Raw genomic sequence first — 26,887 nt, forward strand, 5'->3', positions numbered from 1 at the left:
TCTGGTGGCACAGTTAGCACTGCGATGCAGTGCCCTAGACCACTGCGCCACCCGGGAGGCCCACCTGGAATGCATTTCAATCAAAGTTTCTTACATTTTCATTTACATTTAAGTCATTTAGCAGACGCTCTTATCCAGAGCGACTTCTTCAAGTGCAGTCGCAAAAACCATCAAGCGCTATGATTAAACTGGCTCTCATGAAGACCACCACAGGAAAGGAAGACCCAGAGTTACCTCTGCTGCAGAGGATAAATTAATTAGAGTTACCAGCCTCAGAAATTGCAGTCCAAATAAATTCTTCACAGAGTTCAAGTAACAAACAGATCTCAACATCAACTGTTCGGGGGAGACTGTGTGAATCAGGCCTTCATGGTCGAATTGCTGCAAAGAAACCACTACTAAAGGACACCAATAAGAAGAAGAGACTTGCTTGGGCCAAGAAACACGAGCAATGGACATTAGACAGGTGGAAATCTGTCCTTTGGTCTGGAGTCCAAATTGGAGATTTTTTTGGTTCTAACAGCCGTGTCTTTGTGAGAACGGATGATCTCCGCATGTGTATTTCCCACCGTGAAGCACGGAGGAGGAGGTGTTATGGTGTGCGGGTGCTTTGCTGGTGACACTGTCTGTGATTTATTTAGAATTCAAGGCACACTTAACCAGCATAGCTACCACAGCATTCTGCAGGGATACGCCATTTGATGCGTTGCACAACGCATCACCGGGGGGAAACTACCTGCCCTCCAGGACACCTACACCACCCGATGTCACAGGAAGGCCAAAAAGATCATCAAGGACAACAACCACCCGAGCCACTGCCTGTTCACACCGCTACCATCCAGAAGGCGAGGTCAGTACAGGTGCATCAAAGCTGGGACAGAGAGACTGAAAAACAGCTTCTATCTCAAGGCCATCAGACTGCTAAACAGCAATCACTAACTCAGAGAGGCTGCTGCCTACAATGAGACCCAATCACTGGCCACTTTAATAAATGGATCACTAGTCACCTTATACAATGCACTCTAAATAATGCCCCTTTAATAATGTTTGCATATCTTACATTACTCATATCATATGTATATACTGCATTTTATACTATCTATTGCACCTTGCCTATGCCACTCGGCCTTCGCTCATTCATATATTTAAATGTACATATTCTCATTCACCCCTTTAGATTTGTGTGTATTAGGTAGTTGTTGGGGAATTGTTAGATTACTTTTTAGATATTACTGCACTGTCGGAACTAGAAGCAAAAGCATTTCGCTACACTCGCATTAACATCTGTTAACCATGTGTATGTGACCAATAAGATTTGATTTGATCCCATCGGGTGGGACTATCATTTGTTTTTCAACAGGACAATTACCTGACACACCTCCAGGGTGTGTAAGGGCTATTTTATCAAGAAGGAGAGTGATGGAGAGTTGCATCAGATGACCTGGCCTCCACAATCCCCCGACCTCAACCAAATTGAGATGGTTTGGGATGAGTCGGACCTCAGAGTGAAGGAAAAGCAGCCAACAAGTGTTCAATATATGTGGGAACTCCTTCAAGACTGTTGGAAAAGGATTCTAGGTGAAGCTGGTTGAGAGAATGCCAAGAGTGTACAAAGCTGTGATCAAGGCAGAGGGTGGCTATTTGAAGAATCTCAAATATAAAATATATTTTGTTTTGTTTAACACTTTTTTTGGTTACTACATGATTCCATATGTGTTATTTCATAATTTTGATGTCTTCACTATTATTCTACAATGTAGAAAATAGTAAAAATAAAGAAAAACCCTTCAATGGGTAGGTGTTCGAAAACCTTTGACCCGTAGTGTAGTGCTTTGACAGGGTTCAGCTGCATGCCAGCGCTCTGACAAACCTGCTGTGTCGGTGCCCAAGTCAGTAGCACTCTCCATCTGCAGCTGTTTCAGTGCTGCAGGCAGGTTGGCCAGCTGTGGAGGGGTTAAGTCCTTCATATCGATGCCATAGTGGTCCAGGAGCAGAGCCAGTTTCTGCATGGAGTCATCTGAACAAACAGACAGGGTCATACAGAGTTAGAAGTGAGAGGTCAACAGGCAGGTGATGAAAAAATTACAGCAGGCCAGACATTAGGCATCCAGTGTCTCAGCCACAGCAAGCAAGAACATAAAATAAAAAAATCCTATAGACAGGGGCGCTGTATGGGGGGGGGGGTTAGGGGGCTAGGACGATTCTAAGGGCCTGTGACTGACAGGGCCCTTAAAAAATATTACAACATTAGGTTAAGAAAAATCTATATTAAATGATTAACCTATCATCATTAATATAATATTTTATTTACAATGTACTAATAAACTAACGGTTTATTTTTCTTTTCTTGTTTTTGGCAAAAAGTAAACATCCAGAGAGCCTCTGTATTGCCCAACCCCCCTATTTACAGGAAATGGTTTGATCCTGCCCCCAGGACATTTAGACAGGTCAAAATTCACAAGGCACTACAGAGGGTAGTGCGAACAGCCCATTACATCACTGGGGCCAAGCTTCCTGCCATCCAGGACCTCTATACCAGGCGGTGTCAGAGGAAGGCCCTAAAAACTGTCAAAGACTCCAGCCACCCTAGTCATAGACTGTTCTCTCTGCTACCACACGGCAAGCGGTACCGGAGAGCCAAGTCTAGGACCAAGAGGCTTCTAAACAGCTTCTACCTCAAAGCCACAAGACTCCTGAACATCTAGTCTAATGGCTACCCAGACACTTCGCATAAAATAATACAATTTAATTTGATTTGAAACCAAGCGCGGTAGGTACTTGCTAGCAGTGAATTGCGAGTGACGAGTGCCGGTGGAGCATCATGTCTCAGTTTCCTAAAGAAAAATCTGGCTTCCAAAAACAAAAAGAAAGAAAAGAAAGACAGGAGAGAGAAAAGGGCGACAGTATGTCACCCAATTTTTCCCAAAAGAAGGTGTGTGCAGTCCATGAGTGGTGGAAATGAACCTGTTAGCTTCGTCCATAGTGAAATAAGATACTTTTGCTCCCTTAACATTAGTTACATAATATCTTCACAGAGAATTCTGAGTGTTTACATTTCGCTCCTCTTTTAGCCGACATTTAATCAATGCAGGCAAACTTTTAGCAAGCTATTCATACTGAATCAGTTGTCCCTGCCCCTGCCTGGTGCCAGGCCCAACAGATGCAGCTTCGGGCTCAGCAGCCCTGTCTCCCCATCCCCACACCCCTAAACCAGCCCTACTCCCAACAGAAGGAGGTGAGCAGCATTGTGTTGAATGACATGTCAGTTGGCATAATTGCAGGTACTACAATGCATTAAGGACAGGAATGTGATTCTCCAGTCAGGAAAAATCTCACTTGACACAGAGGCAGCCAATATCAGAGCCTTAAAGGAAGAGATGCAGTCTCTTAGAAATGGATGGGAGTCTCTCCTGTCTGAGGAAACACTGATTGCTACGCAAATGGATGTTGCACCTCAATTTAGCAAGAAACACAGTCGCCAGAGGAAAAGGAAGAGATTCCATGATGAGACCTCTCAAGAGGAGACAGCTCAGGACAGTGCAGCAACGCTGTTTCAGAACACAGTGTTTTTTACTGCTATGGACAACATCAGAAGTGACTCGGACACTAGGTTCCACACCACTGCAAAACACTTTGAATCATTTTCTGCTCTTCTGAAAGTTGGGCAGATTAGTGAGGATAAAGTCCCTTCTGTGTTCCAACCACTGATCATGAAGTATTCCAGAGATCTTACACCGGAGTTTAAAAATGAAGTAAGACACCTGAACACTGTATTTGCTGCCACTTTCCCCCCTAACTTGTCCCCTCTTGGTCTCCTGAATGAAATTTGTAAGATGCAGCTGCAAAGCATTTTTGGAGAAGTGTGCATTGCTTTACGTATATTTTTTGTTGGCGAGAGAGCTTTCAGTAAGCTAAAACTAATAAAAAACTATTTGAGGTCCACTATGTCCCAGGACAGGCTTTGCAGTCTTGCCATGCTGTCCATTGAGTCAGTTAGCTAGAAAGCTGTACTTCAAAGACTTGATCAGTGACTTTGCTAGCAAGAAGGCTCAGCGCTGGGCCCTTGGTGAGTAAGGCTGAGCAAGGGCCAGTGATAAGTGTTAAATGGCATGGCTATGGATATTGGATCACTACACACATGATGCCCACAGACTGAGAACAAGATATAACTCAAAGTAATGGCTGGATTGCCATAAAATTTGTTGCGTACAATCAAGACCCCAAGTGGAAGAAACCTATTGATTTGGTGACCTCTTGACCTTTCCTCTAGTGCCACCGTCAGGCCTTTTCATTTCCATTTTGCTTTCCATTTCTACTTTTACAGCTGCTTATTTTATCTATACCTTAGTTCAAAAATCTGCTGCTGATTGTATTAGTTTGTTTGTTATATCCTTCTATATATGATAATGTTAATTTATTTTAATTGAAGAGGTTCATGTATATTTAAGTTATATTTATTTTAAGTTATTCATTAATGTTAAGAGAATTTTCCATTGAAGAATTTTCCAATTAAAATTACATTTAGACTGTAAAAGATGGAACATTTCTTATTGAGGGTATCAGTCTTGCATCAAATAGTGAATTCCACTGTATGCAGAATGTTGCATGCATGTCTGCACAGTGTTATATTTTCACAGCTCAGTGGCAGTAAATATTGGACTACAAGAGAGTTGCAAGCCTGCAAAGATAGAGTTATTTAAAGCTTTGAATGGGTCGATTGGGTTCTGGAGGTATGTGGTTACAGCAATTGCGCAGGGTTGGTGTGGCCTGTGGTGGTGGGGCCCAATGTGATATATTTTCATGTGGCACCCACCCACCCACCCACCCACCCAGTGGAGGCTGCTGTGGGGAGAACTGCTCATAATAATGGCTGGAACAGAGTGAATGGAATGGCATCAAACATGGAAACCATGCATTTGATGTATCTTTGACACTATTCCATTGATTCCGCTCCAGTCATTGCCACGAGCCCGTCCTCCCCAATTAAGGTGCCACCAACCTCCTGTGACACACACAAAACCCCAAAAAACCCACCCCCCCACACACACACTGACTGCCACACACTCACCATCTAATCCAGCCAGCGATCCGTAGTCCTTCTGAGCTTTCCTCTGCGTTTGATCCAGCTGCTGCTGCTTGCGGACCTCCACGTCCTGCTGGGAAACGTAGTCCTCTGCGTAGTCCAGAGGGAAGTCCAGGTCCTGGTACAAGGGAGAGGTAGAGATCGGTGTTGCTGCCCCACGGTGGCGGGAGGCCGGCTGGGCGGGGGAGGAGAGGTACAGGGAGACCAGGTCCTGGAGCACCTGGCGGTCTCGGTCCTGGGGGCGGGACCCTTTACCCCCGGCGTGAGAAGAAGGGCGGGGGAAACCACCACCCTCCAGAGAGTTAAGAGAGCGCTCCTCGTCATCCTGGTAACCATACTGCTGCTTAATAAACCCATAAATAGACACAGAGATGCCCTCTGGGAAAAGGAATTGATACAATCTACTGTATTTGTATTTATTATGGATCCCCATTAGCTTCCTGTGGTCCAGCAAAATTAAGGCAGTTTATACAATTTTAAAAACATTACAATACATTCACAGATTTCACAACCCACTGTATGCCCTCAGGCCCCTAGTCTACAACTACCACATATCTACAGTACTAAATCCATGTGAACGTGTGTGTATAGTGCTTATGTTATCATGTGTGTGTGTATGCATGTGTCTGTGCCTATGTTTGTGTTGCTTCACAGTCCCCGCTGTTCCATAAGGTGTATTTTTACCTGTTTTTAAAAATCTAACTTTACTGCTTGCATCAGTTACCTGATGTGGAATAGAGTTCCATGGCTCTATGCATTTAAAAAAAAAAAAATTATGAAAATGTAACCTTTATTTAACTAGGCAAGTCAGTTAAGAACAAATTCTTATTTACAATGACAGCTTACCGGGGAACAGTGGGTTAACTGCCTTGTTCAGGGGCAGAATGACAGATTTTTACCTTGTCAGCTCGGGGATTCAATCCAGAAACCTTTCGGTTACTGGACCAACTTTCTAATCACCAGGCTACCTGCAGCCCCATATAGTTCTGTGCACCTCCCATAGTCTGTTCTGGACTTGGGGACTGTGAAGAGACCTCGTGGCATGTCTTGTGGGGTATTATATGGTATTTATCTAGAGTGTATTTATATCATAATATCTATTTACTGTAGAGATTAAGTGTATTTACACCATACTACTCATAGTTATATGGTATCTATCTACAGTGTATTTATATCATAGTTATATGGTATCTATCTACAGTGTATTTACACCATACTGCTCATAGTTATATCATAGTTATATGGTATCTATCTACAGTGTATTTACATCATAGTTCTATGGTATCTATCTACAGTGTATTTATATCATAGTTATATGGTATCTATCTACAGTGTATTTACATCACACGACTCATAGTTATATAGTATCTATCTACTGTATATACATTCATACACACATGACCTGTATGTGGTAATAGTAGTTGTGTGTATGAATGTATATATAGTAGATAGATACCATATAACTATGATATAAATACACTGTAGATAGATACCAAATAACTGTGAGTCGTATGATATAAATACACTGTAGGTGTGTGTGTGTGTGTGTGTGTGTGTGTGTGTGTGTGTGTGTGTGTGTGTGTGTGTGTGTGTGTGTGTGTGTGTGTGTGTGTGTGTGTGTGTGTTTGTGTGTGTGTGTGTGTGTGTGTGTGTGTGTGTGTGTGTGTGTGTGTGTGTGTATGTATGTGTCCATTCCCACCTGGCGGTAGGTGTAAGGGTCCAGAGTTTGCATGTGGAGGGACTGGGAGTCCTTGGGGGGATCCACGATCATGTAGTCCAGGTAACTCTGCATCAGGTCTGGGTTGGGATCGTCCCCTTGAACCTTGGTCCTGGAGCTGGGAGGATACTGCATCTTGGAAAGATGGGCATTCTGCACAGGTTCTGAGGACCTGAGAGATACAGTATGAATGGAGAATATCAGAATAAGGCCAACCCCTTAGTACTTGCAAACCCTCATAGGGAACATAGCTTCCCTCACTCACAATAACTCAACTTCCAAGTCATCCTGCACCTGTCTAAAAATGGATTCCCTCTACTGCAGGAGTATTTGACCACAGTCCTCTGAGGATGGCTTCCATCTACTGCAGGAGTATTTGACCACAGTCTTCTGAGGATGGCTTCCATCTACTGCAGGAGTATTTGACCACAGTCCTCTGAGGATGGCTTCCATCTACTGCAGGAGTATTTGACCACAGTCCTCTGAGGATGGCTTCCATCTACTGCAGGAGTATTTGACCACAGTCCTCGGAGGATGGCTTCCCTCTGCTGCAGGAGTATTTGACCACAGTCCTCTGAGGATGGCTTCCCTCTACTGCAGGAGTATTTGACCACAGTCCTCTGAGGATGGCCTCCCTCTACTGCAGGAGTATTTGACTCCAGTCCTCTGAGGATGGCTTCCCTCTACTGCAGGAGTATTTGACTCCAGTCCTCTGAGGATGGCTTCCCTCTACTGCAGGAGTATTTGACTCCAGTCCTCTGAGGATGGCTTCCCTCTACTGCAGGAGTATTTGACTCCACTCCTCTGAGGATGGCTTCCCTCTACTGCAGGAGTATTTGACCACAGTCCTCTGAGGATGGCCTCCCTCTACTGCAGGAGTATTTGACCACACTCCTCTGAGGATGGCCTCCCTCTACTGCAGGAGTATTTGACTCCACTCCTCTGAGGATGGTTTCCCTCTACTGCAGGAGTATTTGACTCCAGTCCTCCGAGGGCCACTTTCTCCAACAACATTTGAGTGTGACTTAGTCTACTTGTGCTGTATGTCAGACTCTCAGTGACAGTAACTGACTGTCTGGTTAGGTCACTCATCAATGGGACCACAATGGAAATAAGTATCTGAATGAATTGTGCTATTCCGACCACGTTTAAAAAAATATACATGTACTGTGTGTATACGTTTTTAACTGACAAATAAAACCAACCAATCAATCAACTACCAGTGGAAGAGAGAGACGCAGAGGCGGTGGCCTGTCCCTCAGAGGCGGTGGCCTGTCCCTCAGAGGCGGTGGCCTGTCCCTCAGAGGCGGTGGCCTGTCCCTCATGGACTGGATTTGAAACATCTCTTCTCTAAACTCAAAGCTCTGCTTCTGGGGTTTTCTAAAGGTCTCTTCCTAATCTCACAACCTTTCCTGGCTGCTATTACAAAACAATTCCCCCATTGAGTCACAGACTTTCCTGTGAAAATCTGCAGACAATAAATGGAACAGATGTAATTATAGATTTGTTTTAATTATAGTCAACAGAGCAGGAGACTCACTGAGACGAGGGGTTGTCATGACGTCCAGACGGGGGGCGGGTCAGTGAAACACGGCTCAGCTCCTTGCGAATGACGTACTGGGTGATGTCATCCTGCCAGGACAATCCTGCACAGCCATAGGCCGATACAGATGTCAATCACAGTAGTCATAGATGTAACCTGGTAACTTGAGGAGTGTGACCTTATAGAGCCCTCAGCCCTGTTGCCGTGGTAGCAGATGATACCTGATTATCTGTTCATTATCTTTACCACCATCACTAAGGTAACAGTTGACTTTTACAACCACACTCTGAACCTAACAACCTTTGTGGGAATGGGTTAGTGAGTATGCATGGAGTATGGATATGTCTATATGTGGCTATGTGTGTGTGTGTGTGTGTGTGACTTTAATTACCTTGCATCATCAGTTCCTTGAGCACTTCCTGTAGTCTGTGCAGCACAGGCACTGACACCTCATACAGAACCCTCTCCTGCTGGGGCAGCAGACATTGGCCAAACAGCCCATCTACAGAATATAGAGAACACAGCAGAACACATCAGAACCCTCTCTTGTGGCCAAACAGCCAACCTACAGAGTACAGAGAACAGATCAGAACCCAACAGAACCCTCTAATGCTGGGGCAGCAGATACTGGCCAAACAGCCCATCTACAGAGTACAGAGAACACATCAGAACCCTCTCCTGCTGGGGCAGCAGACATATCTACAAAGCACAGAGAACACAGCAGAACACACACACGCATGCATGCACATAAACACACATATGCACACGCACACAACTATGGTGATGTACTATGGTGATGTTTGTAGATGTGTGAGTGGGTCTCGATGAGTCATCGCCCAGCTCTATTCTCTCTCTCACCCATTCTCTCTAACATACACATGGGGGAGAGACACTGCCGTCAGCCGGGTGATGTCACTGTTGCCATGGAAACGATGGGAAAGAGACGTGATTGGTTAAGAGCAGGTTGACGGAGAGAGGCCGTGTGTTTACACACCGATGCGCAGAGTGTGCCTCATCGTACATGAAGGCACACATGCTCACACACACTTGCACACATGCAGTTCTGTAGACAAAAGTCAGGAAACACATGACAACTGCCATTGAGTTAATTGAGTATGAATAATGTAGTATGTCCTATAAGACAGTAGAACACCTGCCCATCACAACAGTTGAACTGGTTAACGTCATTATATGCACGAGGTCCCAAATGGCACCCTATTCCCTATATAGTGCACTACCTCTGCCCAGGGTCCATAGAATAGGGTGCCATTTGGGATGCACACTGGAACAGGGGAGCAAATATCATTTTAAAGACAGGATGTGACTGGTTACAGATTAAACAACAGATTCCAAGAGACAAGGGATGTGAGACAAGGTGGGTGAAACAAGGGGGGTGAAACACGGGGGGATGAGACAAGGGGGGTGTAACAAGGGGGGTGAAACAAGGGGGGATGAGACAAGGGGGGTGGAACAAGGAGGGGATGAGACAAGGGGGGTGAAACAAGGGGGGATGAGACAAGGGGGAATGAGACAAGGGGGGTGGGACAAGGGGAGTGAGACAAGGGGGGTGAATGAAGGAGGGAAGACATAACGGACGAGGGGGGAAGGAAAGAGATACAGGGTTCAATGTGTGCTATAGGTTTTACTCTTAGTGGACTGTTTGTTTTAATACAGGGTGTCAAACTCTAGTCCTCCAACGCAGAGAGGAAGAGGCGAAGAGAGAGGGTTTACTCCACCCTAAGTCTGTCCTAGAAAATAAAACCAGGAAGTGAGGAATTTTTGTGTGGAGATCAATAAGAGAGTGTCGAATTTGGTCAACACACATTTTCATTGCTAATTTGCTACGTGAGGCTTATTCGATCGAATAGAGGTTTCGTAATGGTTAGGTTGTTATGAATGAACTGACATAAGTGGACACATGTAGCATTTTGGCAACTTTATATGGAGTTTTGCCTGTTGTTCACAAGCGTATCTGTCCTCTGATTGGCTAGAATAGTGCCACCTAACACAAATGACTGATGATTGGCTGAGAGAAATTGATGATAAAATGATTGTGGGGGCTGTCTTGTTCGACTTCAGTGCAGCTTTTGACATTATTATGTTATGGCTTTACACCCCCTGCTATAATGTGGTTAAAGAGTTACTTGTCTAACATAACACGGAGGGTGTTCTTTAATGGAAGCCTATCAAATATAATCCAGTTAGAATCAGGAATTCCCCAGGGTAGCTGTTTAGGTCCCTTGCTTTTTCAATTTTTACTTTGAGTAAAGCCAGAGTTTCTATGTATGCGGATGACTCAACACTATACACGTCAGCTACTACAGTGACTGAAATGACTGCAACACTCAACAAAGAGCTGCAGTTAGTTTCAGAGTGTGTGGCAAGGAATAAGCCCTAAATATTTCTAAAACTAAAAGCATTGTATTTGGAACAAAACCCTCACTAAACCCTAAACCTCTATTAAATCTTGTAATAAATAATGTGGAAATTGAGCAAGTTGAGATGACTTAACTGCTTGGAGAAACACTAGATTGTAAACTGTCATGGACAAAACATATTGATGCAGTAGTAGCTAAGATGGGGAGAAGTCTGTCCATAATAAAGCACTGCTCTGCCTTCATAACAACACTATCAACAAGGCAGGTCCTACAGGTGCTAGTTTTGTCGCACCTTGACTACTGTTCAGTAGTGTGGTCAGGAGCCACAAAAAAGGACTTCAGAAAATTGCAATTGGCTCAGAACAGGGCAGCACAGCTGGCCCTTGGATGTACACAGAGAGCTAATATTAATAATATGCATGTCAATCTCTCCTGGCTGAAAGTGGAGGAGAGATTGACTTCACCACTACTTTTATTTATGAGAGGTATTGACATGTTGAATGCACCGAGCTGTCTGTCTAAACTACTGGCACACAGCTCGGATGTCACGGCTGTTGAAGGAACTGGACCAAGGTGCAGCGTGGTAAGCGTACATTTTCTTTAATAAAGAATGACGCCGACAATAAACAATAAACCATACAAAAACAAACCATGAAACTCAAAGGCTATGTGCCCTAAACAAAGTCAACTTCCCAACACAGGTGGAAAAAGGGATACCTAAGTATAGTTCAGAATCAGAGACAACGATAGACAGCTGTCCCTGATTGAGAACCATACCCGGCCAAAACATAGAAATAGAAAATCATAGAAAAACAAAAAGTAGAATGCCCACCCCAAATCACACCCTGACCAAACCAAAAAGAGACATAAAAAGGATCTCTAAGGCCAGGGCGTGACATCGGACATCCATGCATACCCCACAAGATATGCCACCAGAGGTCTCTTCACGCTCCCCAAGTCTATGGAAGGCACACAGTACTACATAGAGCCATAACTACATGGAACTCTATTCCACATCAAGTAACTGACGCAAGCAGTAAAATTACATTTAAAAAACACCTTATGGAACAGCGGGGACTTTGAAGCAACACAAACATTGGCACACACACACACACACACACACACACACACACACACAGATTTAGTACTGTAGATATGTGGTAGTGGTGGAGTAGGGACCTCAGGGCACACGGTGTGTTTGCGAAATCTGTGAATGTATTGTAATGTTTTAAAATTGTATAAACTGCCTTAATTTTGCTGGACCCCAGGAAGAGTTGCTGCTGCTTTGGCAGCAGCTAATGGGGATCCATAGTAAATACAAATACCTGATCTGGACTCCTCCTGCCTGCCTTCCATCTTTGAGGACATGTATTTCCATTGTTTAGAGCGGTCACTCAACCATCTTGTCAATATAATAGAAAATCTTCATCAAGCGTCAAAGTCTCTTCCTGTTTCCGTTTCAACTTATTGATAAATTACTGTTACTGATTGGCTGAAGGCTACACACCTGATTTCCCAGCTCTAGACCACAGACATTTGTGTAGCCTCCAGCCAATCAGTAACAGTTGAAATGGAAACCGGAAGAGACTTTGGCACACGAGGACTGAGAATTTGACACCCCTGTCTTATTAAAGAACTGCCAACACCTCCTGGAGTGTCTGGTAACAGTGAGATGATTGTATAGTGAGACGACGTGAAGAAGATGGGTTAGATAGAGAGATGGTGTTATCATGTCATACTGACCATCTGAGCAGGGCTGGTCTCTGGGGCAGAGCTTCTTCTCAAACAGACAGCCTGAGAAGCACATGGAGAGGGGGAGGAGAAAGAGAGAGAGAGAGAGGAAAAGAGAGAGAGAAAAAGACAGAGAAAGAGGGAGGGGGAGGGGGGAAGAACAGAGAGAGATCGAGAGGGAGGAAGAGAGAGAGAGGAGGAAGGGAGAGAGAGAGAGAGATTTTCTATTTCAGATTTTCTGGCAATTGACAATACGTCAGGACAATAATGTACCCTTGAATTAAACTGGGGGAGGGAAATGAGAGAGAGAATTTAAGAGCCGTTAAATTCTACAACCACCTAAAAAGAAGCGATTCCCAAACCTTTCATCACAAAGCCATCACCTACAGATGGATGAACCTGGAGAAGAGTCCCCTAAGCAAGCTGGTCCTGGGGCTCTGTTCACAAACACAAACAGACCCCACAGAGCCCCAGGACCGCAACACAATTAGATCCAACCAAATCATGAGAAAACAGAAAGATAATTATTTGACACACAGGAAAGAATTAACAAAAAAATTAGGCAAACTAGAATGCTATTTGGCCCTAAACAGAGAGTACACAGTGGCAGTATACCTGACCACTGTGACTGACTATTGAGAAAGGTCGCCGTAGGCAAACCTGGCACTCAAGAGAAGACAGGCCACGTGCACACTGCCCACAAAATGAGGTGGAAACTGCGCTGCACTTCCTAACCTCCTGCCAAATGTATGACCATAGTAGAGACACACACAGTGCATTCGGAAAGTATTGACCCTTTGACTTTTTCCACATTTTGTTACATTACAGCCTCATTCTAAATTGGATTAAATAAAACATTTTCCTCATCAATCTACACACAATACCCCATAATGACACAGCAAAAATAGGTTTTTAGACATTTTTTGCAAATGTATTAAAGATTAAAAAAAAACATAAATACCTTATTTAAATAAGTATTCAGACCCTTTGCTGTGTTTCCATTGATCATCCTTGAGATGTTTCTACAACTTGATTGGAATCCAGCTGTGATAAATTCAATTGATTGGACATGATTTGGAAAGGCACACAACTGTCTATATAAGATCACACAGTTGACAGTGCATGTCAGAGCAAAAACCTGTCACGACTTCCGCCGAGGTCGGCCCTTCTCCTTGTTCGGGTGGTGTTCGGCGGTCGACGTCGCCGGCCTTCTAGTCACCATCGATCTATTTTTCAGTTTCGTTTTGTTTTGTCTGTATTGTACACACCTGGTATCAATTCCTTCCATCATGTTCCCTATTTAACCACTCTGTCTTTCATTGATGTTTGTCCGTGATTGTTTGTACGTTAGGTGTTGATGTCGATACGTGTTCGTATTTGTTTCTTTCCATTGTATGGAATTGTGCACATATTTTGAGTAAAGACTCTGTGGTTTTCGCTCAGACCTGCTTCCTGCGTTTGACTCCAAACATTCTCCTCACACAACCCTGACAGAATCACGGACCAATTTCAAATGGAGTCAGCAGGCGCAGCCAGCCCTTCTCTCCCAGTAGAGGAGCAGGTGCAACAGCACGCAACTATGTTGCATAGGTTAGGGACAGCCATGGATCGCGTGCTGCAGACTATGGATAGATGGGAGAGAGGAGGTCTCCCGGGTAATCAGAACCCAGCACCAACCCCAGCACCAACACCAGCACCTCTACCTACACCACCATCCATCCCTCCACCGGTCGGAACCAGTGGAATTCGGCTCTCGCTTCCGGGAGCGTATGACGGAACAGCGGCCGGGTGTCAGGGTTTCCTTCTACAGCTAGAGTTATACCTGGCATCTGTTCATCCGTCCCCGTCAGGACACGAGAGGGTGGGCGCTCTCATCTCCTGTCTGACTGGTAAAGCCCTGGAGTGGGCCAACGCCATATGGGGAAGAGAGGGTTCTACTCTGGATGATTATGATGACTTCTCTCGCCGCTTCCGGGCAGTGTTTGACCATCCACCTGAAGGGAGAGCGGCGGGAGAGCGATTGTTTCATCTCAGGCAGGGGATGAGGAGCGCCCAAGATTTCGCTTTGGACTTCCGTACTCTGGCCGCTGGTGCGGGATGGAATGAGCGGGCCCTGATCGATCATTATAGGTGTAGTCTACGAGAGGACGTTCGTAGGGAGCTAGCCTGCAGGGACACCACTCTCAACCTGGACCAGCTGGTAGATTTATCTATCCGGCTGGATAACCTGTTAGCTTCCCGCGGGCGTCTAGATCGGGGTCCGCCCATTCCAGAACACAGCTCCTTGGATCCAACCCCTATGGAGTTGGGAGGGGTTTCTAGGAGGGAGACCGGAGGGGGAACCACTCCATGTACCAACTGTGGACGTAGAGGGCACACTGCTGTCCGGTGCTGGGGTGTTTCTCCTGGGAGTCGAGGTAGCAGGCGGAGCACTGGTGGGTCGTCTCAGGTGAGTAGGCACATAACTCACCCAGAGCCTTCTGTTGACCTCATGTGGTTATCTATAGAATTTCCTGGGTTTTCCCCACATTCCCAGCATAAGGCTCTAGTAGATTCAGGCGCAGCTGGGAATTTTATTGACCGCTCTTTGGCTCATAGCTTAGGGATCCCTATTATTCCAGTTGATGTTCCCTTCCCTGTACATGCCTTAGATAGTCGTCCTTTGGGGTCGGGGCTGGTTGGGGAGGTCACAGTGCCCATCGTTATGAGAACGCGGGGGGATCACGAGGAAAGAATTTGTCTCTTTCTGATTGACTCTCCTGCGTTTCCTGTTGTGTTGGGTCTTCCCTGGTTGGCCTCTCATGATCCGATTATTTCATGGCAACAGAGGGCTCTCAAGGGATGGTCCTGTCAGTGTTCAGGGAGGTGTGTAGGTGTTTCCTTAGGTGCTACTACGGTGGAAAGTCCAAACCAGGTTTCCACTATGCACATTCCTCCCGAATATGCCGATTTGGCACTCGCCTTCTGTAAAAAGAAGGCGACTCAATTACCACCCCATCGACCGGGGGATTGTGTGATAGATCTCTTGGTAGACGCTAAACTTCCCAGGAGTCACGTGTATCCACTGTCACAGGAGGAGACGGTGGCTATGGAGACATATGTCACCGAATCTCTGGGACAGGGATACATTCGGCCTTCCATCTCACCTGTCTCCTCGAGTTTCTTTTTTGTGAAGAAGAAGGATGGAGGTTTGCGCCCGTGTATTGATTATCGCGGATTAAATAAGATCACAGTAAAATACAGTTACCCGCTACCACTTATAGCGAGTATGACCGAGTCATTACACGGGGCGCGCTTCTTCACAAAATTGGACCTCAGGAGCGCTTACAACCTGGTGCGTATCAAGAAGGGAGATGAGTGGAAGACAGCTTTTAGCACCACTTCTGGGCATTATGAGTACCAAGTCATGCCGTACGGGTTAATGAATGCTCCATCAGTCTTCCAATCCTTTGTGGATGAGATTTTCAGGGACCTGCACGGGCAGGGTGTAGTGGTGTGTATCGATGACATTCTGATATACTCCGCTACACGCGCCGAGCATGTGTCCCTAGTGCGCAGGGTGCTTGGTCGACTGTTGGAGCATGACCTGTATGTCAAGGCTGAGAAATGTCTGTTCTTCCAACAGTCCATCTCCTTCCTAGGGTACCGCTTTTCTGCGTCAGGGGTAGAGATGGAGAATGACCGCATTTCAGCCGTGCGTAATTGGCCGACTCCAACCACGGTAAAGGAAGTGCAGCGGTTTTTAGGGTTTGCCAACTACTACCGGAGATTTATCCGGGGTTTTGGTCAGGTAGCGGCTCCCATTACCTCACTGCTGAAGGGAGGACCGGTGCGACTGCAGTGGACGGCTGGGGCGGACAGGGCGTTTGGTCACCTGAAGGCTCTGTTTACCGCAGCTCCCGTGCTGGCGCATCCTGATCCTTCCTTAGCATTCATAGTTGAGGTGGACGCGTCCGAGGCGGGGATAGGGGCTGTGCTGTCTCAGCGCTCGGGTACGCCACTAAAACTCCGCCCCTGTGCATTCTTTTCGAAGAAGCTCAGCCCGGCGGAGCGAAACTATGATGTGGGGGACCGGGAGTTGCTGGCTGTTGTCATGGCTCTGAAAGCGTGGAGACATTGGCTTGAGGGGGCAAGACACCCTTTTCTCATTTGGACTGACCACCGCAATCTGGAATACATCCGGGCGGCGAGGAGAATGAACCCTCGCCAGGCAAGGTGGGCCATGTTTTTCACCCGTTTTGATTTCACCCTTTCCTACAAACCAGGTTCCCAGAACGTTAAGGCAGACGCACTGTCCCGGCTGTATGATACAGAGGAGAGGTCCTCAGATCCCACTCCCCTCATTCCAGCCTCTCGCCTGGTGGCACCGGTGGTATGGGAGGTGGACGCGGACATCGAACGGGCGTCACGTTCAGAGCCCATTCCACCTGACTGTCCAGTTGGGCGTGTGTACGTTCCGTTTGATGTCCGCGATCGTTTGATCTGTTGGGCTCATACGTCACCCTCCTCTGGTCATCCTGGTATCGGTCGGACGGTGCGCTGCCTTTCTGGGAAGTACTGGTGGCCCACTTTAGCTAAGGACGTGCGGGTTTATGTTTCCTCCTGTTCGGTATGTGCACAGTGCAAGGCACCTAGACATCTGCCCAGAGGGAAATTACTACCCCTTCCCGTTCCACAGCGACCATGGTCACACCTATCGGTGGATTTCGTGACGGATCTTCCCCCATCGCGGGGTAACACCACGATCCTGGTCGTTGTGGATCGGTTTTCTAAGTCCTGCCGTCTTCTTCCTTTGCCCGGTCTCCCTACGGCTCTACAAACTGCGGAGGCTCTGTTCACCCATGTATTCCGGCACTATGGGGTGCCTGAGGATATAGTTTCTGATCGGGGTCCCCAATTTACATCTAGAGTTTGGAGGGCGTTTATGGAACGCCTGGGGATCTCGGTCAGCCTTACCTCAGGTTTCCACCCCGAGAGTAACGGGCAGGTGGAAAGAGTAAACCAGGATGTGGGTAGGTTTCTGAGGTCCTATTGCCAGGACCGGCCGGGGGAGTGGGCAGCTTACATCCCCTGGGCGGAGATGGCCCAAAACTCCCTCCGCCACTCTTCTACCAACCTATCACCGTTTCAGTGTGTGCTAGGTTACCAGCCGGTCCTGGCACCATGGCATCAGAGCCAGATTGAGGCTCCTGCGGTGGATGAATGGTTTCGGCACTCAGAAGAGACTTGGAACGCTGCCCATGTGCGGTTACAACGGGCTATCAGGAGACAAAAGGCGAGTGCCGACCGCCACCGCAGTGAGGCCCCGGTGTATGCACCGGGGGACCGGGTCTGGCTCTCGACCCGAAACCTGCCCCTTCACCTGCCCTGCCGGAAGCTGGGTCCGCGGTTTGTGGGGCCATTTAAAGTCCTGAGGAGACTGAACGAGGTTTGTTATAGGTTACAACTCCCCCCTGATTATCGTATTAATTCCTCGTTCCATGTGTCTCTCCTCAGGCCGGTGGTGGCTGGTCCGCTCCAGCAGTCTGAGGTGCGGGAGGTCCCTCCGCCCCCTCTTGACATCGAGGGGGTCCCGGCGTATACCGTAAGGGCCATCATGGATTCTAGACGTCGGGCGAGGGGCCTTCAGTACCTCGTGGAGTGGGAGGGGTACGGTCCGGAGGAGAGAAGCTGGGTACCGGTGGAGGACATTCTAGATCCATCCATGCTACAAGAGTTTCACCGTCTCCACCCGGATCGCCCTGCGCCTCGCCCTCCGGGTCGTCCCCGAGGCCGGTGTCGTCGCGCTGCTGGAGCCGCGCGTCAGGGGAGGGGTACTGTCACGACTTCCGCCGAGGTCGGCCCTTCTCCTTGTTCGGGTGGTGTTCGGCGGTCGACGTCGCCGGCTTTCTAGTCACCATCGATCTATTTTTCAGTTTCGTTTTGTTTTGTCTGTATTGTACACACCTGGTATCAATTCCTCCCATCATGTTCCCTATTTAACCACTCTGTCTTTCATTGATGTTTGTCCGTGATTGTTTGTACGTTAGGTGTTGATGTCGATACGTGTTCGTATTTGTTTCTTTCCATTTTATGGAATTGTGCACATATTTTGAGTAAAGACTCTGTGGTTTTCGCTCAGACCTGCTTCCTGCGTTTGACTCCAAACATTCTCCTCACACAACCCTGACAAAACCAAACCATGAGGTCGAAGGAATTGTCCGTAGAGCCCAGAGACAGGATTGTGTCAAGGCACAGATCTGGGGAAGGGTACCAAACTATTTCTGCAGCATTGAAGGTCCCAAAGAACACAGTGGCCTCCATCATTCTTAAATGGAAGAAGTTTGGAACAACCAAGACTCTTCTTAGAGCTGGCCGCCCAGCGAAACTGAACAATCGGGGGAGAAGGGCCTTGGTCAGGAAGGTGACTAAGAACCCGATGGTCACTCTGATAGAGCTCCAGAGTTCCTCTGTGGAGATGGGAGAACCTTTCAGAAGGACGACCATCTCAGCAGCGCTCCACCAATTAGGCATTTGTGCCAAAAGGCACCTAAAGTACTCTCAGACCATGAGAAAACAGATTCTCTGGTCTGATGAAAGCAAAATTGAACTATATGGCCTGAATTCCAAGCGTCACGTCTGGAGGAAACCTGGCACCATGCCTATGGTGATGCATTGTGTTGGCAGCATCATGCTGTGGGGATGTTTTTCAACGGCAGGGACTGGGAGACTAGTCAGGATTGAGGGAAAGACGAACGGAGCAAAGTACAGAGAGATCCCTAATGAAAACTTGCTCCAGAGCGCTCAGGACCTCAGACTGGGGTGAAGGTTCATCTTCCAACAGGACAACGACCCTAAGCACACAGCCAAGTTATCGCAAGGGTGACTTCGGGACAAGTCTCTGAATGTCCTTGAGTGGCCCAGCCAGAGCCTGGACTTGAACCCGATCGAACATCTCCCAAGAGACCTGAAAATAGCTGTGTAGCGACGCTCCCCATCCAACCTGACAGAGCTTGAGACGATATGCAGAGAAGAATGGGAGAAACTCCCCAAATACAGGTGTGCCAAGGTTGTAGCATCATATCCAAGAAGACTCGAGGCTATAATCGCTGCCAAAGGTGCTTCAACAAAGTGCTGAGTAAAGAGTCTGAATACTTATGTAAATGTGATATTTCAGTTGTTCATTTTTAATACATTTGCAAAAAATTCAAAAAATCTGTTTTTGCTTTGTCATTATGGGGTATTGTGTGTAGATTGATGAGGGGGGAATTTAAAAAATATATATACTAGAATAAGGCTGTAACGTAACAAAATGTGGAAAAAGTCTATGGGTCTGAAGACTTTCCGAACGCACTGTATATCCCTCAGATTACACAGACACACAAAGAATTTGAAAACAAATCCACATTTTGATAAACTCCCATATCTACTGGGTGAAATACCACAGTGTGACATCACAGCAGCAAGATGTGTGACCTGTTGCCACAAGAAAAGGGCAACCAGTGAAGAACAAACACCATTGTAAATACAACCCATATTTATGTTTATTACATTTTCCCTTGTGTACTTTAACTATTTGCACATCATTACTAAACTGTATATAAACATAATATGACATTTGACATGTCTCTATTCCTATGGAACTTTTGTGAGTGTGATGTTTACTGTTGATTTTTTATTTCACTTGCTTTGGCAATGTAAACATGTTTCTCATGCCAATAAAACCCTTTGAATTGAGAGAGAGCAGGGGGTTGTGTTGGATGGCAGACTGTGTGTGTGTGTGTGTGTGTGTGTGTGTGTGTGTGTGTGTGTGTGTGTGTGTGTGTGTGTGTGTGTGTGTGTGTGTGTGTGTGTGTGTGTGTGTGTGTGTGTGTGTGTATATAGAGCGTCATATATATAAAGGAGGTAATGGGTGACCTTTACAGAGCTCCAATCTGCTTGGGGAGGAAACACGGCCAGATGTGACACAACACGGCTGTACACACTGAGTGTGTGTGTGTGTGTGTGTGTGTGTGTGTGTGTGTGTGTGTGTGTGTGTGTGTGTGTGTGTGTGTGTGTGTGTGTGTGTGTGTGTGTGTGTGTGTGAGTTTGCATTCATGATTATGTGTGTACTGTATTACAAAAACAGAAAGTGGAGACAGACTGGCCTAGAGGGCTGTCTCTCTGTGGGAAAAACAATATGATTCCCCAGACACAAAGACAAGATCACAGACAAGACAAGATGAAACATAGAGGAGAAAACAGAGCATGTCTGTCTGTGCACCAGAAACAGTATTAGTTGTCTTTCAAATACTTTAGCTGCATTTGATTGAGTTTGCCTGGCGCCGAGCAACGGAACCAATGGAATAGTTCCAATAGTCCAAGCCCCGTCCATCTGGCACTTCAGGCAGGCTCAATCAAAGGCTCAAAGTATTTGAAAGAAGTCAGATACTATTTGAATCCATGTCTGGATATATCTGCGATATGATGACTAATACACACTGTATCCCTCTCTTTCTTCACACTCCTCTCTCTCTTCCTCTGTCCATCCCTCTCTCGTCTGTCTGCAGCAGTAGCAGGGGAGATTGTTGCCAAGCTAGAGTCCATCACAGACTGGACAAACCACTAGTGCACTGCCCCCAAGCCCCAAGAGCATGTCAATCAATCAACCGCATACAAAAAGACAGACTATCAATCCCAGGGGGCAACATCATAATACATCTCTTGTTCTAGTAATAAGTATTGCTGTATCCTGCATCTAAGATAATATACTTTGGCCCTGCATTCTAGGCCTATTCTTGACTGTTGTACAGCACTGTGTTGTATCACGTATTTTGCATTCTATCAGTTGGTGTGACCTTGTGATGCCATCTATGGTAATGTCCATTGTGTTCTACCTCAAGAAACTCAAGATGTGAAATAAGACCAATAAAGTGAAGTGAACTGGGTTGTAAGTATCAAAGCAACAGTAATTTGATCAAACTGCGTGGCATAATTCTCTGGGATGTTTTTTTTGTCATTTCAGCTGTTCAGAAATATGAGGGAGAGATGTAACACACAACACAAGTTTATCGGGATTCTAGGTTATCTCTGGGGAAGAGGCATGTACTGTAAGCTGATTATGTGTATCCCACAACAGTCAATAAAAGCTATTGCAGCAGTCAATAATTAGCACACGACTGTATCATAGCAACATTTGCTGTATTGTGCTGTATACATGCATGAGTCAGAGCTCCATAAACAAAAGAGTTCCAAACAGCATGGACATAATTATCACCTTGGATGTTTCCAACCCACACATACTTTATGAATTCAATCCCATAGTTAAACTCAGTCACATGACTGGGTGTTTCCTGGTCTTTCGCCACGGTGATCTGAGTTTGTTTTCCTCCATCTCCCTTCCCATAATCTCCCCCTCAAACTCTCTCTTTCTCCCCCTCAAACTCTCTCTCTCTCTCTCCCCCTCAAAATCTCTCCCTCTCATACTCTCTCCCTCCCTCTCTCCCTCAAACTCTCTTTCTCCCCCTCAAACCTCTCTCTCCCCTCTCCCTCTCAAACTCTCTCCCCCTCAAACTCTCTCTCCCTCTCCCTCTCATACTCTCTCCCTCTCTCTCCCTCAAACTCTCTCTCTTTCTCCTCCTCAAACTCTCTCTCTCTCTCTCAGCCAACAGCTGCGCTACCTTAATTTGACCCTGCTTCTCACAGCAGGAAAATAATCCTCTAGCAACAAGAAATTGGAATTATTATGTGGATTATAATTAATGGACATTTTTGTAGGGGTTGATACATTTTCCCTTGGTGCAAATCAGGTGGAAATTACAAACTTTAGAAGCCTTTTAAAAACTTGAATACACTACAATTTGCAGGATACATCTCTGCGACAACAGAGTGATCAAATTAAGATAGCAGATCTGTACCACTGGGAGTCAGGGCCTGGACAGAGGAAGTGGGGGAGCACTATATGACACAAGAGCTATTTTTAACGTGTTACTGCAACTACAATCATATCCTTTCATATCTGAAATGACAATAAAATAATGTGCTATAAGTACAGAGATATAGTGAGGACAGACACGGCATGTTGAGTTGAATAATGGTGAGTCTGGTGAGGCTTTGAGTCCATTTGAATGATCTTTTATAGCTTCAGATAAGAGTCTGAATCTCATATGGTATCCTGTTCCCTATGGGCCCTGGTCAAAAGTAGTGCACTATATAGGGAATAGGGCCCTGGTCTAAAGTAGTGCACCATACAGGGAATAGGGTGCCATTTGGGATGCAACCTTATATTTAACAGATTTAAAGGGGTAATCTACAGTTGCGACATCCATTCTTGGACTCATAATTTAATGATATGTACCCATTGATTCTTGAAGAATATAACTTAGAAATGCCTCATGAGAATGTTGTACCCCATCAGAATCCAACATGATCAGCTTGATTTACTCCAATGTGAATGTAAACAAACACTGAATAGCCTCAAAACATGATTACAACTATCATTTGTATATAATTGATGGGCAGAATTTGAGAGTGGTTGCATTTCTCCAGCCACCCCATCCCTCAATTTTTTATCCAAATGGTGGTGGAGGTGGTGGTGTTATTGTTTCAACTGCGGATGGCCCCTTTAATCTTCAGAAAACAGACTTGTTTTTGTCCTCTGAGGTGTGTATAGACAGATGGCCATGACAGGTGATGCTATGGGCTGAAATCACACACCATTTCCATGCGTCTCACCTCTCACTGTCTGACAACCTGAGAAATGTAACACGCCACCAGATCTAACAAGTATCATTATGTGATTCATAACCATCAGTACCATCGGATTTAAAGACTATCATTATGTGATTCATAACCATCAGTACCACCTGATTTAAAGACTATCGTAATGTGATTCATAACCATCAGTACCACCTAATTTAAAGACTATCGTAATGTGATTCATAACCATCAGTACCACCTGATTTAAAGACTATCGTAATGTGATTCATAACCATCAGTACCACCTAATTTAAAGACTATCGTAATGTGATTCATAACCATCAGTCCCCCCTGTGTATAACCATCAGTACCACCTGATTTAAAGACTATCATTATGTGATTCATAACCATCAGAATAGGTGAGTTATACTTGATACATACACGTGTATATGCTTCTTCAGCTTTGTTAGTCTTGTGCCTTAAACATGCTCAGTAAATTGGTCTGGCCATCCAACAAAATCTCCAAATACATTAGAATGTATGCAGTTCTCACTCATTTCTGCTTATTCACATGGGGTGAAGCCGTATGAATGAAGGATCCTTCAGGTTCTGACTACAGTCGTGGTGGTGAGTCACACCGATGGGGTACGCTACTATTGGTTTATAGTTACCTGCACAATGTTAGGCCTACTGTTTCACTTCTGCTAACTCCACAAACCGGCATGTCAAAAGGAAGGCAGTCATAGCCAGTTAGACATGGTATAATTCTCCTCAGATTGACACACACGGTAAGTAAGCAATAACTGCATCACAAGATAACCAACGGTGTAGAACAGCTGGAAATCAAGTAGGCAAAGCAATACCTTTTCCCCTGGTGTGATGAACTAACAGTAGTCAGGTCGACGTCTCACCAGAACTGAGTTAAGGTCAGTGGACAGGCAGTGTGTGTGCCTGCCTCTCTGCCTCCACAGCACCGAAATGTCAAGCGCCATCCACACAGAAAGCAAGCGGACTGTTCTGAACCATCCGTGCTGAGTCTGTGTGTGCCGTCTGTCCATGGTTCTAAAAAGACTGGCTATAACCAACGCACATGCCATTGACGTAGAGAGTATGTATGCACTGTCCATGGTGCTGAAATGAGCGCGCAGGCGCTATTGATGTACAGTTCGAGGTGGTAGGATTGGCTGCAGCCTGCATTGATAAACTGCCAGCAGTAGGCTGGCTACATTAGAACAGGATCCAACTTTAGTAATTGAACTACTAACCAGCCTGGAGGGCGTGAGGTCATGTGTGGTAAGCAAGTGGGTGGTTGTAATCGCAGTATTACAGAATGGGCCTTGGGAAACCTATGACAGTGGTTGCCTAGGTTGTCATTCAATTTCATTAAATTGGGTTGACATTGCATCAATAGCCAAGTGCATGTTGATTAAACTTAGCGCAGTGCATTTTACACAAATCAAAATGACATCGTCATCCACAAAAGCAAAAACACCAGATGCGTAGCCGACACAAAAACCAAACCCTAATCTTCGGACTTTTGAATGACGTGAAGAAGCGCTCTCAAACAGTTTTGTTTTTATTGAGCGCGCCGAGCCAAGGCGTGGGGCACAGCAGGCTATTACTGGTCCTTGCTCCACTATTATTGCGGAGAGGAGCTATGATGAATCATGCCTGACGCTGTTTTCGTAAAACCCATAATTCAATCCAAGCAGAAGTCTATAGCCTCAAGTCACTTATCAAACCAAGTGTACTGTGACGCAATTTCACATTCAGCCTACATAAATAGCATAAACAAACATAACTGACATCCAGAAATGATGTTGAATCACATCTGAATCTCTCAATTTCTTAACATTTGTAATGTATAAGTAAATAATTCACGTTGTTTATAACACTATGCTACAATGCACATAAAAGCAAAACAGTATGGTGAATGATACTAAAATAATTGAGCATATGTGGCTATATTCTTAGTTGCTATTCTGACAAATCCAGTTTGAAGTAAGTAGCAGAATATGGCTCATGGTCCTCGTCAATATATTTCATTGATTTACTCACTATACGCTATTGCCTTGTCGGAGATGTCTAAATGTCTGTGTATGTAGACCTGTTACCTGCCTCTGTGAGTGACTCAGTTAATTTTTTCTCCCTTACCGTATCTGCTTGACATCCCCGTCTGATAGCACACCGTCATCACACATAGCACGCTCCATAGTCGCTGAGATCCCATGGTTTTCCCCAAGACAGACAGAGCTGTTGAGCGGTGCGTTTTAAACCCTCATGATCCGTGTCAACTATCGGAGGGACTTTCTAATGCCGCACATCCACTCCGACTCCAAAGGAAGGACGTCGATTTTCGGCAGCAGAAGCGCACCAACTGTGCGTGCGACAGCAAGTGTTACGAGAAATGTGTAAATCCCGGGATGCGCGCTGCTTCGGATCAGGAGCGGTAGGGGTTAGTCTTTCTGCATGGCTGGTTTACCTTTGGGAGACCCACCACTGCATCATAGCTCACTGGGCGAAATTAACAAAGTTCAAGTAATTTTTACCATGTTTTCCTCAGTTCCTCTAATTATACCTAAGAAAAATATAAAACGCAACATGTAAAGTGTTGGTCCCATGTTTCATGAGCTGATATAAAATATCCCAGAAATGTTCCATACTCACAAAAAGCTTATTTCTCTCAAATTGTGCACAAATGTGTTTACGTCCCTGTTAGTGATAATTCCTCCTTTGCCAAGATAATCCATTCCACCTGATAGGTGTGGCATATCAAGAAACTGATTAAACAGCATGATCATTACACAGGTGCACCCTGTGCAGGGAACAATAAAAGGCCACTCTAAAATGTACAGTTTTTTCACAACACAATGCCACAGATGTCTCAAGTTGAGGGAGCGTGTAATTGGCATGCTAACTGCAGGAATGTCCAACAGAGCTGTTGCCAGAGAACTGAATGTTCATTTCTCTACCATAAGCCGCTTCCAACCTCATCTAACCACGCCAGCCCAGGACTGGACAGCTGATGAAACTGAGGAGTATTTCTGTCTGAAATAAACCCCTTTGGTGGGGAAAACCCCATTCTGATTGGCTGGGCATGGCTCTCAAGTGGGTGGGCCTATACGCCCTCCTAGGCCCACCCATGGCTGCACCCGTGCCCAGTAATGTGAAATCCATCGATTAGGGCCTAATGAATTTATTTAAAATTTACTGATTTCCTTATATGAACTGTAACTCAGTAAAATTGTTGTGTTTACATATTTGTTCAGTATATTTGCCAACATTGTATGTTGTTTCACCACTGGTACTAGACTTGCTATAGAGTGTGGGCCAAAGACTTTATTTGAATTGGAGATCCAGTGCAACATAAGAGGCAGCGGTTAGGGAAGCAGGCCTCAACCAGAGAGTTGCCGGTTCGAATCCCAACTCAAGAGGGGAACATCTAGTGTGGAAATGCATCATCTGCCGTTGTGCCTTTCAGCAAGTCACTTAATCAATCAATCAAGTTTATTTTATATTATTATTTTATATTATTTTATACTTAACCCCATATGATTGGTCCAGGGACGCTGTAGTTTCCATTGCTTCCAGCCTTTTGGGCTATATGTGTGCGGATCTCTGGGGGGGGGGGGGGGGGGGGTGCCTGTGAGCCTTAAGACAAATGTATGCTCTATGTAAATTAATGGACATTAAAGTACATCTAAAATTATCCTATGACCTCCACAAATTAGTCAGTTTCGTATTAGAATGAGTCAGCAAAAACAAGGGAAGGAGAGAGG

The 26,887-nt window shown here is 45.6% G+C and overlaps 1 protein-coding gene and 1 long non-coding RNA gene across 2 annotated transcripts in view; both read right to left on the bottom strand.

Moving 5' to 3' along the window:
* Positions 1–26,887, bottom strand: part of LOC129840313 (poliovirus receptor homolog) — a 197,486-nt gene that overhangs the window by 7,436 nt on the left and 163,163 nt on the right. The gene's annotated exons all lie outside the window — the stretch shown is intronic.
* LOC129840456 (uncharacterized) lies at positions 8,852–25,302 on the bottom strand. Its single transcript, XR_008757195.1, has 3 exons — positions 25,263–25,302; positions 12,465–12,515; positions 8,852–8,987 (listed from the first exon to the last, which is right to left on the bottom strand). It is a non-coding gene; the product is annotated as an uncharacterized LOC129840456 (long non-coding RNA).

The sequence above is a fragment of the Salvelinus fontinalis genome, chromosome 41, assembly GCF_029448725.1.
Source record: "Salvelinus fontinalis isolate EN_2023a chromosome 41, ASM2944872v1, whole genome shotgun sequence".
Taxonomy (NCBI): domain Eukaryota; kingdom Metazoa; phylum Chordata; class Actinopteri; order Salmoniformes; family Salmonidae; genus Salvelinus; species Salvelinus fontinalis.